Source organism: Eptatretus burgeri, chromosome 7 (assembly GCF_056783735.1).
Source record: "Eptatretus burgeri isolate ZD-2024b chromosome 7, Ebu_testis_v1, whole genome shotgun sequence".
NCBI lineage: Eukaryota > Metazoa > Chordata > Myxini > Myxiniformes > Myxinidae > Eptatretus > Eptatretus burgeri.
Window position 1 is genome coordinate 72,764,915 of NC_140967.1, and position 13,302 is coordinate 72,778,216.

Consider the following 13,302-nt stretch of genomic DNA (forward strand, 5'->3'; position numbering starts at 1 on the left):
GTGTGTGTGTGTGTGTGTGTGTGTGTGTGTGTGTGTGTGTGTGTGTGTGTGTGTGTGTGTGTGTGTGTGTGTGTGTGTGTGTGTGTGTGTGTGTGTGTGTGTGTGTGTGTGTGTGTGTGTGCGCGCGCGCGCGCGCGATTGCTGTTTCTCGCCAACCGCTGGTCCGATCTAATTGAAACTTGTCAGGTATCATGGGGACCTGAGGATGTGCCTTTTCAAGGTTTGATATTAATTGGACAAGTGCTTCCCAAGTTATGGCCATTTATTTACCAACCAATGACATAACACGTTGCTGAGGCCATTTATTTACCAACCAATGACATAACACGTTGCTGAGGCCATTTATTTACCAACCAATGACATGACACGTTACTGCGTAGGCGTGGCTGTGTAGGCTGGTGCACGGCCGGCCGACGATGACGTCACGGGCCATGCCGGTTACGTGGCAGCGAATGTCATGGCAAGCAAAGACAGGGAGGTAAACTTGATTTTAATTTGGCTTTTAATTAACTCTGTGTGTGGAAGTGGGGTTGTCACGAGAACGTGAGAGCGAAGGAATGTCCTGTGTGGTTGTCGTTTCTGGCTCGCGGTTTGAAAGTTTTTTTTTTTTGCACGTATGGGCACGTGAGAGCGAAGGAACGGCCTGTGTAGTTGTTGTTTCTGGCATGCGGTTTGAAAGTTTTTTTTTTTTGTTTGTTTGCACATACGGCCACGCACGTACAGGCACGCACTAGTACAAAATAATTTATCTTCCGGAGAGGAGAATCACGTTATTATCCTTTTTATTATTGACAATTATTGTCGTATTATTACTGTTAATATAATTATTAATATTATTATTTTGGAATGATGTTAATATTATTATGCTTTATAGTTATTGTTATTACTTTTTCTTATTTGAAGCACCTTGGGAAAAATGTCACAAAAAGGTGGAACAACGCTCCAGCTACTTTATTTACACCTTAACATGCAATTTGTATTTTCTTTCTCCCCCCCAAGGTGGAAAAAGACAGAGAAATATGGGATCTCATCGAGGTTTTTTTGCAGTCGAGTCCAAAACAACATAGGCTAAGCGAGTGAGTGAAAATAACACCGAGTCCTCTTGTGATACAATATTGAGGAATCTGAAGCGTCACTCGTCACCGGAAGTGGCGCCACACGGTACGTATTAACAACAGATTATATTTTCGTCACCCCACCTTCAAAACTCCGGTGAGTACATGTGAGTACAAAACTCCTGGTGACTTCGAAACAAATTAAATCGCCACACCCTTTGCCATATGACTCGTCGTCCCCTTCGCAAGTGTTATTGGTTGAGATTGAGCAAGTAACGACTGAGTACATCGACGTCAGACATACGGATGTCAAATTGTGTATTTTAGTGTGACCACAGGTTGGCAGGGTTCAGGGGACCCCACCGGGCCACCATTACGTTTTGCATGGGACCCCCCCCAAATGACGAATGCTGCTTCAACCTGAGGGGGTGTTCAGTTACCATTTTTCTTGTGGAGCGCTAGTCAAGCGGCTTAAGCACTCAAGTAAGCACTCTATTGAAAATCGGTGATGAGGAACGACTGGCTTGGCAAGTGCAAGCGAGCTGCTTGGTCACTGAACATACCCCCCAGGTGCCACACATTAAACGGAAAACATTCGAACCTGATCAAAAAAGGTCAATTATTATTTATTTTGATGATGTACTTTGTCCTTTCCAGTCGAACGTCGATGCTCACGAAACAGTTTCTTGGTATTTGTTGTGCTGGGTGGTTTGCCATTGCCTTCGCAGTGCTGTTTGTCCGTGCTCACTGAAATGAAGTTACGACTCATTCATTCGGACGGAGTGATGAACCACCGACCTCGCAAACTCGAACCAGTGCGCCACCGAGTCTGGTGCAACCATGAGAATGGTGCAAATGGAAGGTTTGATGAAAGCGTCACAGTAGAAAGAGTGACGTCACGTCGGCATAAATAATTCACACCGTTTTTAATGTGACGTTTCTGATTTCTGTTTAGAGAAATTCCTTAAACGAGTTCGTAGCGACGGATTAAAAGCTGTGGCGTTGAGGAAAGAAAAGGAATAAACAAAGAGTTTCGCAGAGTCGGCACGTGCCATCCATCGGCTGAAGCAAACCCCGCGAGGAAGTGGAACGTGAACTTTGACCTTGCGGTTCCTTTGGACTGCTGAGAGCACGCGACGCAGATGGTCGGTCGGACGGCCTCCTCCCCCTGCACCCGACAAGCCGCACCTCGCCCGGCGTGCCAGAAACAGGCCGAGCAGCGCGCGCGGGGATCCGAGCTCATCGTCTCGTCATTTCGGTGGATCCGGCGAAGCGCAAAAGTTCACGTCCGAGCTCGACATTGATGGGGGTCAGCGGGGCCATTCATTTGTCTCTCCCGCGGATTCTTGCTTTCTTACCCTCGAGAAGCTGCTTCCAGCGAACGACGCCACAAATTTGCAGCCGGCAGATACTAAATTCAATTTCGACTCGAAGAGATTGGCTAGGGTTACTGTCCGTTTTGCCAGAGTGACATACCTCGGATTTTCCATTGCCCATGAATCAACCGTTCCCCCTCATGCACCGTTCCTTGCTTGTGTTCCCTTTGATGCTCCAAATTGAAAACTGTTGTTCGGACAGTAACCAAACGCCTTGTAAATTTCACGAAGCACATGGCCACTTGAAGAGGCCTAGCTCCTGCACTAAATCAACTGTGAAAACGGCCCTTCGCTTGCTAATGCAAGCCAGGCCCTGTTATTTGTCAGTTACAGCAACATGGCGTTGCACCTTCATGCAAGAATTCAGACGTGTATAAAGCAGGGCCGGTATGTCGGTGAAGAATGCAAAGACACAGAAACACTAATCTATACCACTTTAATGTTCTCCACAACACGAGTCGCATCGGGATGGTATGCGAATGGTGGTTTTCATCAAAATAACGTGGCGGAGACAGAAATCCACGATTTTCGATATCCATTGCCATACTTTATTACTGTCTTGGTGGATTCTCCTTCAATTTCTGTGATGTCTGACAAATACTGCTTCATGGATTAATGTGCTTGATCAAATTAAATGGGATTGTGTGTGTGTGATATATATATATATATATATATATATATATATATATATATATATATATATATATATATATATTCATGCTACATATATATATATATATATATATATATATATATATATATATATATATATATATATATATTCATGCTACATATATATATATATATATATATTCATGCTACATATATATATATATATATATATATATATATATATTCATGCTACATATATATATATATATATATATATATATATATATATATATATATATATATATATATATATATATATATATATGAAGCTCTTTCTCACTCATTGACTCATGAACTGATATGAAAGATCACTACCTTCCAGGTGACGAAGAGAGCTGAAACTTTGCATGATGATGGACATTGCGCAGGCATAATGGGCTGAATGGCCTCCACCTGTGTTGGATTTCCTTGTTGTTGACATCGAAGCTGGCACACTGGAAAAATAAAATAATCACAGAAGCGTCATACAATCGCCGGCTCATCTCACACATGTTCACCTCGTCCTCCAAGGCTGTTTGAATGATCGTGTCCTATCGTGTCATTCTCTCTCGTACGCTGGCACGTTCAGGATGATTGAAGAGCTCAAAGGAGTTATTTCTCAATGCACAATCTTAATGAGTTATAATCAACCTGATTGTAATCGGCTCCACCAGTTAACAGTATAACACCTCATTCACTCATCCCTTTTCAATCGAGCACGGGGACGATCAAAACACATCTCGTCACATGTCACCTGTCTCTCTACACCTCCCTCTCGTGGGTTTATATCGTAACACAGAATGATCCCGTGCCTTCCAGACAATGCAAATCTCGTCCATCCTGGAAGTTTCATCTGAGAATGTTCCAGCATCTTCACGAATCTCACCAGGCAGTTTGGAGTATAATACTGCCATCCACAGTCAAAATTAGCTCATTACATCAAGCTGTTTATATTACAATTTACTGATTCATGCTACATCAAATTATAGCATATCACCGTCAATTTTGATCATCCATGCATTGGCATTTACTCATGCTTATCCACAAATAGTACAAGATCTATGTTTTAACTGACACCGTGAATATACGGGGTCCGTGAATACGTGAATCCGCAAAAAGTGTAGTCTGATTTTATATATATATATATATATATATATATATATATATATATATATATATATATATATATATATATATATATATATATATTGTCGTGGGCCGGCGGGGTCGGGTGAGAAGACCACGAGGTGGGGGAAGCTACGTCGATTCCTACCAGACTCCCCTGAATAGTCGGCCGTCGCTCACGGATAATTCCGTGACGCGGCGTGCCGCTTAACCAACTGTGAATGCCAATAACTCTACCACGTGACCTTGGGTCCTCCCACCTATGAGTGAATCGGGTTACCTAATTAACCACGCGGTTTAACAACCAGGGAACCACACCCTCGGTACGCCTTGTCCGAACCGGATCACTCCACCGCATCAGATCACCTTTCCGGATCGGATGCAGCCGAGCGGCACTGCCAAGGACGTAACGGTGAGAAGGAACAGATTGTTGGGAATAAAGACCCGGCTAAACTTGGATTCGAACCATGCTGGACCAATGGGAGAAAATACAAAGGCGAGCTGGGAACATTTCTACACAAATTATTTATTTACAATAAGCAAGGAAAAGCATGTGGCACAACAAAGGCTTATTGGGGGGTGTAATGCAGGGAAAGAAGAGAGAGGTGTGGGGTTGCGGCAATTTTACAAGCAACTTACAAAGCAGACACAGTGCAGACTTGATGCGAGATTAATAAAGCAACAATCACAACAATAAAATATCTTATACAGACTGACTTAACGGACAGGAGCCAACACTCTCAGACACACACTCAGACAAAGTAAACCCAATTGGGAAAGGGGCTTTTGCAGCCAGGGAGGAAGGGAGATGAGGTTACAGTTTCTCGGTACCTGAGCGTTTTGGGGGAGGGATGCTCCGTGGTGCGGCACCCAACAATGGTTGAGTTGTTCTGCCACAACCATACATGTGCAGATCGTGTCTGCAGGAGGGGCTAGAGTGGAGAAGAGCGGAGTCCAAAGGGGGTGAGGGGGGCGAGAGATGAGCAGCAGGCAGGACCAGGCAAGAGGCCGTTTGTCGAGGTTGTGAGGTCGGAGATAAGGCTCAGAAAGTGGGGCTAGACAGGAGGCTTGATCGAGAAGCAAGGGGCGGTCCGCCGACAAATGGCAGGAACACTCGCTCTCAATGAATCCTGCTCGCCTTCAATTCTCCTTACTCCTTCTTCAATACTCAAAAACCTCTCTCAATTCTCCTTCCAACCAACTTGCAATTCTCTTCCCAACCAACTTGCAATTCTCTTCCCACCCAACCTACCACACGGAGGTCCGCGCTTTTTAGAACCCGGAGGTCGGGGAGGAGCCTTGCCGAAACCTGACGTCATTGTCCGAGCCGAGCATGCTGATTGGACCGGCCCTTCACGTGATCCGCCTTTCTGGGCTGGGTTTCAGCCAGACTCCGGTATGGTCCGTCCACGCCGCGCATGTCTGGCCTTTGGCAGGTGGATGGTGGTGCAGCTTTAGCATTTGTCCAGCCGAACGTCGGGATTTTGCCTCTGAAAATGAGTTGCTGGGTAGACGGTGGTATGCTGTGGCCAGCGGAACGAGGGTCGCAAGCGAGATGATGGCACCGTGGATTGTAAAAGGAGGGAATAAAATAAAAGGGGAAAATGATTTATTAATCCTAACTAAGATCCCATCACAACACACTCCCTTGTCTTCCCACGAGACAAAAGGTAAGGACCGAACAACACATATTATTGGAATAACTGACTCAGGACAACTGTATGTTGTATGCAAGAACCATAACAATATATATATATATATATATATATATATATATATATATATATATATATATATATATATATATATATATATATATATATATATATATATATATATATATATATATATATATACACACATACATGTATATATATATACATATTGTTATGGGAATGGCTCTTAGTATGCTATTAAATATAGAATTAGCCCAGATCCCCCATTAAATGCATGTTTAGCCAGGTTGTTCGGTAATTTGATGTTACATGTGTGTCGGGAGGTGTAAGAGGCTGTTCATCGTTGGTACATTGGTGGTGGATCGAGAGCTTCTTCCTTCCTTCCTCTCTCCGGACAATAGTCCCCGCCCAGCGCTGAGAGGGGGAGTGGCCAGAAAAAGAGGACATGAAACTGGAGAAGTAAACAACTGCAGTCGGCTTTGAGGTGAGCGTGCGCTGGAAAGGCAAGAGAGAAACGACGTGGGCTTCGAGGCGAGCAGAAAAAGGAAGGCCAGTGGTGTGATCGGGAGAGAGAGAAACTGAACCTGGGCGCGCCGGGTCTGCCTTCGGTGGCCTGGAGAAGTGAGCCAGGGCCGAAGGAAAGGCAGGGAAAGGACTGCATGAGGTCTGTCTGCCCTCGGCTGGATGAGAGATGACTGGTGGGAGTCGTGATCTGCTGTGTAGGGGACGGCTGTGTCTGTCTGCGATCTGCTTCGTGAAGGAGGCCTGGTGAACAGGCCAGGCCTGGACTTGTATGCTGGACCTTGTGAGAAACCAGCTGAGACCCACCATTGATCTGACGGTCTTGTGCCATCGACCGTACGCGGGGTCAGAACGCGCGGAGGCCGCGTGCGTGGGCAGTGCGACAAAGGAGGAAGAGCGCCATTTTTGCCACGTGGCATACTCGAGCTTGGGGCTCGAATCCATGGACATCCACTTGTTACGAGCCACATTCTTGCTTTTGACACTTTCCTCTCATCCATGAAACATCACCAAGTACTCTGTCTTGTCTGAATGCTGTCCGTGTCTTGTTTGCATGTCGTTTAAGGCTTATCTCGTTAAGAGTCCCCTTCGAAACCCATAATCCGTAGCTCCCTAAGCAAGAATGGGTTATAGATTAATTATAACATTGTCGTGAATGTTTTGCTTGTGTCGTGTTCCCCGATGTCCCCAATAAATCTGACTGATTCGTATGAAGTTGCCGCTTTGGGTTTGTCCGTGCCGCGTCGAGGAATGATTTGCTCGATTTGGATATAAAACGAAAATGGTTACAGACTGGTAGACTCCGCTCAGTCTCTGACAAAACCAGTCTGTAACCGGGGTCTATTCCCCCAGCTGACAAGGTACAGGTGTATTTTGGTATCGTGGTTCGAGACGCGTAACCCGAGAATTGTGCCGAACCAGCCGGCGTTATAACCCCGGAGATTGCGGTGGTGAGGGTGGCGCCGAATCTGTAACATTTGGCTGTCGAGAGTAGGGTCCGAAAACTCAAACTGGTTACGGACAGTGATTGACGCGTCCGAGCCCCCCCCCCCAACCCCCGGATCGTAACAATTTGGCAGTCAGGAGCGGGATATTCGGACCTGTGGTGCATTTCACACCCCAAACATTGGTTACGAGAGGCGCGAAAGATATAAAAAAACGACGCTCGCAAATTTGATTTTACTTTGAGCGGATCGGGTGTAAAATTTGGAAATTATAAAGAAAATGGAGTCGCAAAATGGCGGTGCGGCTCCACCTTGGCGCGACGAAGCGGGAGTGGGCTAATAATAGCACAACGAGCTACACGGCACGAAGGAATCGCTCCCACCCACCGGTTCAAACAACGTGGTCATGGCAGGCGAAGCAGGATGACAAAGCATGCATTGACGAGCTTCATGCACGATTGGAGGATACCCTGGAGCAGAGGAGGGGTGATGGAAATTATATAGAGGAATTGCAAATAAAATTGGACGAGGCACTACGGCAGGCAGACGAGGTTCAGGAAAGTTATGTGCACAGGGAATCACAACAGTTGGCCAATGCACAGGAACAAATTCGGGGGCTGGAGGAGGACTTAGCCAATACAGGCATGGAACTACATGGATAATGGATTAAAGTAGGGTGGATTACCCATGAATGGTTTGAAGAGTCAAGACAGTTCAAGGAACTACAGGGAGAAATGAGGAAAGTAGAGTGGAGTACCCATAAGTTGAAACAAGAGAAGAGCGAACTGAACAAAATAATAGAGGCGGAGCAAATTAGTAACTCCTAGGATAGGAAGAGCTTGAAGGAAGAATGGGAAACGAAGCTCGAAAAGGAAAAACGAGAACACGATTTGGAATTCAAACAACTGAAGGAAGAGGTAAGATCAGGCAATCAGATAAGAGAGAGCCTGGAACAGAAGATAAAAAGAGGAGAGAAATCTCTGGAGCAAAGGAAGGAAGAATTGTTGGAAAAGTCAAGACAGTTCAAGGAACTACAGGGAGAAATGAGGAAAGTAGAGTGGAGTACCCATAAGGTAGAACAAGAGAAGAGCGAACTGAACGAAATGGGTGGAAACTAATTAATTTTGATATTTATTTTATCTGTTACAATTTAGAGATCTTTTTCACTGTGAAATGGATAACGAAACAGGGTGAATATGTAGCAAGCATGCCCTGTTGGTCAGACCTTTGCAGAAAGTGTGTTTTTGTGGCAGAGTTGTTGATGGTCACTGTGTGTGTGTGTGTGTGTGTGTGTGTGTGTGTGTGTGTGTGTGTGTGTGTGTGTGTGTGTGTGTGTGTGTGTGTGTGTGTGTGTGTGTGTGTGTGTGTGTGTGTGTGTGTTTGTGTGATATTATGGTAACTCAGGCAAAACTTTGTAAAAGGCATAATAACACAAGATCAAATCACATCTTGTATGTAAAAATGAAATGCTCCAAATCAGCTATATATTTGCATAGTAGACTGTGATTGGTTGACAAGAAAGCAATCAAATTCAAGAACAGACTTGTTCCCTTCCTCAGAAACTTTTAAAATTCATATATTTACATATATTGAGGAATTGAAAATGTCAGTGTTTTTTGGTCTATTGAGTATGTATCTTGTCCTCAGAACGTTTTGAATCTTCGAAGTAAAGCATTATGGGACTGATTTTCACTCACCTGATTACAGTAATGAGTTACAAATAACACATTATTCCCCTAGGCTGTATTCTATAGATATCTGATGTAATATTTCTACCATACACATATCACAGGCAGTGATGGACCCACAAAGGAATATTTTGGTTACCTGTATCACTATCATGAGGATGTTTACTAAAGTTGCTTTATAGTGCTTTTTCGTGTTCAGAGGAAAAGTGAAAAATAGCCAAAGATAATTACTTCCGTAGTTCCAGTAACTGTTAGTTCTGCAAATTAAAGTTGATGGTTTATATTCATACAAATACCACCCATGTAACCAATCCCGCTTCCTACGATCCCGCTACATGATAAATACATTGGTCTTTTCAGTGTGTTTTATTCTTTGTTTATTGATAATGATAAATGTCTTTTGATTTAAGAAAAGGCCTCCAGATGGTGGTCAATTTTAACTCTTACTCTTATTTTCTTTTTTAGTTTTCTTTTTAGTCCTGGTGTTGGCGCAGTGGTAAGGGCAGTGGCTTGGGACCCAAGAGGTCCTGAGTTCAAGCCCCGTTGGGACACTGAATTAATATATGTATGTATATGTATATATATATATATATATATATATATATATATATATATATATATATATATATATATATATATATATATATATATATATAAATATATATAAACCAAGTCGAAAACACCAGGGGGTTGACTCAGCCTGCCATCCTTCCGAGGTCGGCGAAATGAGCACCAGTTGTACTGGGCCCGGTGTATGCCCCGGTTAGAATAGGTGTACCATATCCCTGTGTGTCGTAAGAGGCGACCAGGGTTGCGTCAGGAAGGGCATCCGGCGTAAAAACCTATGCCAAATCATTATGCGGACAACAAAACGAATTTCCATACCGGATCGGTCGAGGCCCGGGTTACCAACGACCGCCACCGGTACCGGTGGTCAGCAGGGTACCAGTGGAAATTGTGCTACTGCTGGGCGAAGGAGGAGAAGGAGACGGGGGAAGGCAAGTCCGGGGGGAGAGGGAGAGGGGAAGGGTAGAAGTGTGGAGGTGAGAGTTGGAACTCTGAATGTTGGGACGATGACTGGCAAAGGGCGAGAGTTGGCTGATATGATGGAGAGAAGAAAGGTGGACATACTGTGTGTACAAGAGACCAAGTGGATGGGGAGTAAGGCGAGGAGCATTGGAGGTGGTTTCAAACTGTTCTACCATGGTGTGGATGGGAGGAGAAATGGTGTCGGGATAATCCTGAAGGAAGATCATGTCAAGAGGGTATTGGAGGTGAGGAGGGTGTCTGACCGAGTGATGAGTGTGAAGTTGGAAATTGAAGGGGTGATGATGAATGTCATCAGTGCATATGCCCCACATATGGGGTGTGAGATGGAATATAAAGATGATTTCTGGAGTGAGTTAGATGAAGTGGTGGAGAGTGTATCCAAGGATGAAAGAGTGGTGATTGGAGCAGATTTCAATGGACATGTTGGGGAAGGGAATAAAGAGGATGAGGAGGTGATGGGGAGGTACGGTCTCAACAAGAGAAATGTGGAAGGGCAAATGGTGGTAGAGTTTGCAAAAAGAATGGAAATGGCAGTGGTAAACACGTATTTCAAGAAGAAGGAGGAACACAGGGTGACATACAAGAGTGGAGGAAAGTTCACACAGGTGGATTACATCTTAAGTAGGAGATGCAACCTGAAAGAGATTAGTGACTGTAAGGTTGTGGCAGGGGAGAGTGTAGCTCGACAGCATCGATTGGTGGTCTGTAGGATGACTTTAGAGGTGAGGTTGAGGAAGAGAGTGAGGGCTGAACCAAGGACCAGATGGTGGAAGCTGAAGGAGGAAGACTGTTGCGTGAAATTTAGGGAGGAGGTGAGACAAGCGTTGGATGGTGGTAAAGATGGGTGGGATGATTGGGCAACGACAGCAGAAGTTGTGAGGGAGATTGCTCGGAAGGTACTTGGTGTGACATCTGGACAGAGGAAGGAAGATAAGGAGACTTGGTGGTGGAATGAGGAAGTACAGGAAAGTATAAGGAAGAAGGGGTTGGCAAAAAAAGAAGTGGGATAGTCAGAGAGATGAAGAAAGTCGGCAGGAGTATAAGGAGTGGCGTCGAAAAGCAAAAAGAGAGGTGGCTAAGGCCAAGGAAAAGGCATATGACGAGCTGTATGAGAAGTTGGATACAAAAGAAGGGGAAAAGGATTTATACCGATTGGCAAGACAGAGGGACCGAGCTGGGAAGGATGTGCTGCAGGTTAGGGTGATAAAGGACGCAAATGGGAATGTGCTGACGAGCGAGGAGAGTGTGTTGAGAAGGTGGATGGAGTACTTTGAGGAGCTGATGAATGAAGAAAATGAGAGAGAGAGAAGGTTGGAAGAGGTGGAGATAGTGAATCTGGAAGTGGGGTGGATCAGTAAGGATGAAGTGAGGACTGCTATGAAGAAGATGAAAAGTGGAAAGGCGGTTGGCCCAGATGGTATACCAGTGGAGGCATGGAAGTGCTTAGGAGAGATGGCAGTGGGGTTGTTAACCAGATTGTTTAATAAAGTCTTGGAAAGTGAGAGGATGCCGGAGGAGTGGAGATTAAGTGTACTGGTCCCGATTTTCAAGAATAAGGGTGATGTGCAGAGCTGTGGAAATTACAGAGGGATAAAGTTGTTAAGCCACACCATGAAGTTGTGGGAAAGAGTAGTGGAAGCTCGGTTAAGAGGAGAGGTGATAATCTGTGAGCAGCAATATGGGTTTATGCCAGGAAAGAGCACCACTGATGCGATGTTTGCTTTGAGAATGTTGATGGAGAAGTATAGGGAAGGCCAGAAAGAGTTACATTGTGTGTTTGTGGATTTAGAGAAAGCTTATGATAGGGTGCCAAGAGAGGAGTTGTGGTATTGTATGAGGAAGTCGGGAGTGTTGGAGAAGTATGTGAGGATCGTGCAGGATATGTATGAGGACAGTGTGACAGCGGTGAGGTGTGCGGTAGGAATGACGGACCGGTTTAAGGTTAAAGTGGGATTGCACCAAGGATCGACTCTGAGCCCTTTCCTGTTTGCAATGGTGATGGACAGGTTGACGGACGAGATCAGACTGGAGTCTCCATGGACCATGATGTTCGCGGATGACATCATGATCTGTAGGGAGAGTAGGGAGCAGGCTGAATCGAGCCTTGAGAGGTGGAGGTACGCACTGGAGAGAAGGGGAATGTTAGTCAGTAGGAGTAAGACGGAGTACATGTGCGTAAATGAGAGGGAGGGTGGTGGTATGGTGCAGTTGCAAGGAGTTGAGGTGGGGAAGGTGGATTGGTTTAAATACTTGGGATCAACTGTCCAAAGTAACGGAGAGTGTGGGAGAGAAGTGAAAAAGAGAGTGCAGGCAGGATGGAGTGGGTGGAGAAGAGTTGCAGGAGTGATTTGTGACAGAAGGGTAGCTGCAAGAGTGAAGGGGAAAGTATACAAGACGGTAGTGAGACCAGCTATGTTGTATGGTTTGGAGGCGGTGGCGCTAACAAAAAGACAGGAAGCAGAGCTGGAGGTGGCAGAGTTAAAGATGCTGCGATTCTCGTTGGGAGTGACGAGGATGGATAGGATAAGAAATGAGTGTATTAGAGGGACAGCGCTGGTAGGACGGTTTGGAGACAAAGTGAGAGAGGCGAGATTGAGATGGTTTGGACATGTGCACAGGAGGGAAACAGAGTATATCGGGAGAAGGATGTTGAAGATGGAGCCGCCAGGCAGGAGGAGAAGAGGAAGGCCAAAGAAGAGGTTCATGGATGCGGTGAGGGCGGACATGCAGGTGGTTGGAGTGTCAATGGAAGATGTGGAGGATAGAGCGAAATGGAGACAGTTGGTCCGCTGTGGCGACCCCTAACGGGAGCAAGCCGAAAGAGGAAGAAGAAGACTCTTATTTTCTTTTTTGGTGGTCAAATTTGAAACTGCATCGTTTTCTTTTCTTTTTTAAACATCTCAAGTTATTTGGAAAAATAGAAAGAATTCCATATATCCCACCAACTATCAAATATTAATTTACCACTCCTGAAAATCCACCAGACATCAGTTTTGAATTCTGTATCATAACTGAACTGCCAGGCTGTTTTTTAAAGGCCAGGTTTCATCTATTACGTAATGTCTGACTGAAGCTGTTGAAGCAACGTTTTATAGGTTTATGGCAAATTCAAAATATTTTTGAACAATGATGTCATAAAACTGTTTTAAAGATTTTTAATATGACAACAGTGAAAATAGATGTCATCATCTTTCTCAAAATGCTATTCTTCTGAT

General features: G+C 44.8%; 1 long non-coding RNA gene across 2 annotated transcripts in view; it reads left to right on the plus strand.

The window, feature by feature from the left end:
* The first annotated feature begins 297 nt into the window (after positions 1-297).
* Positions 298-13,302, plus strand: part of LOC147023529 (uncharacterized) — a 267,038-nt gene continuing 254,033 nt past the window's right edge. For both annotated transcript variants that reach the window (XR_015060254.1, XR_015060255.1), the window contains exons 1-2: positions 298-478; positions 1,000-1,161. This is a non-coding gene — a long non-coding RNA (uncharacterized LOC147023529). The remainder of the gene's footprint in view (positions 479-999; positions 1,162-13,302) is intronic.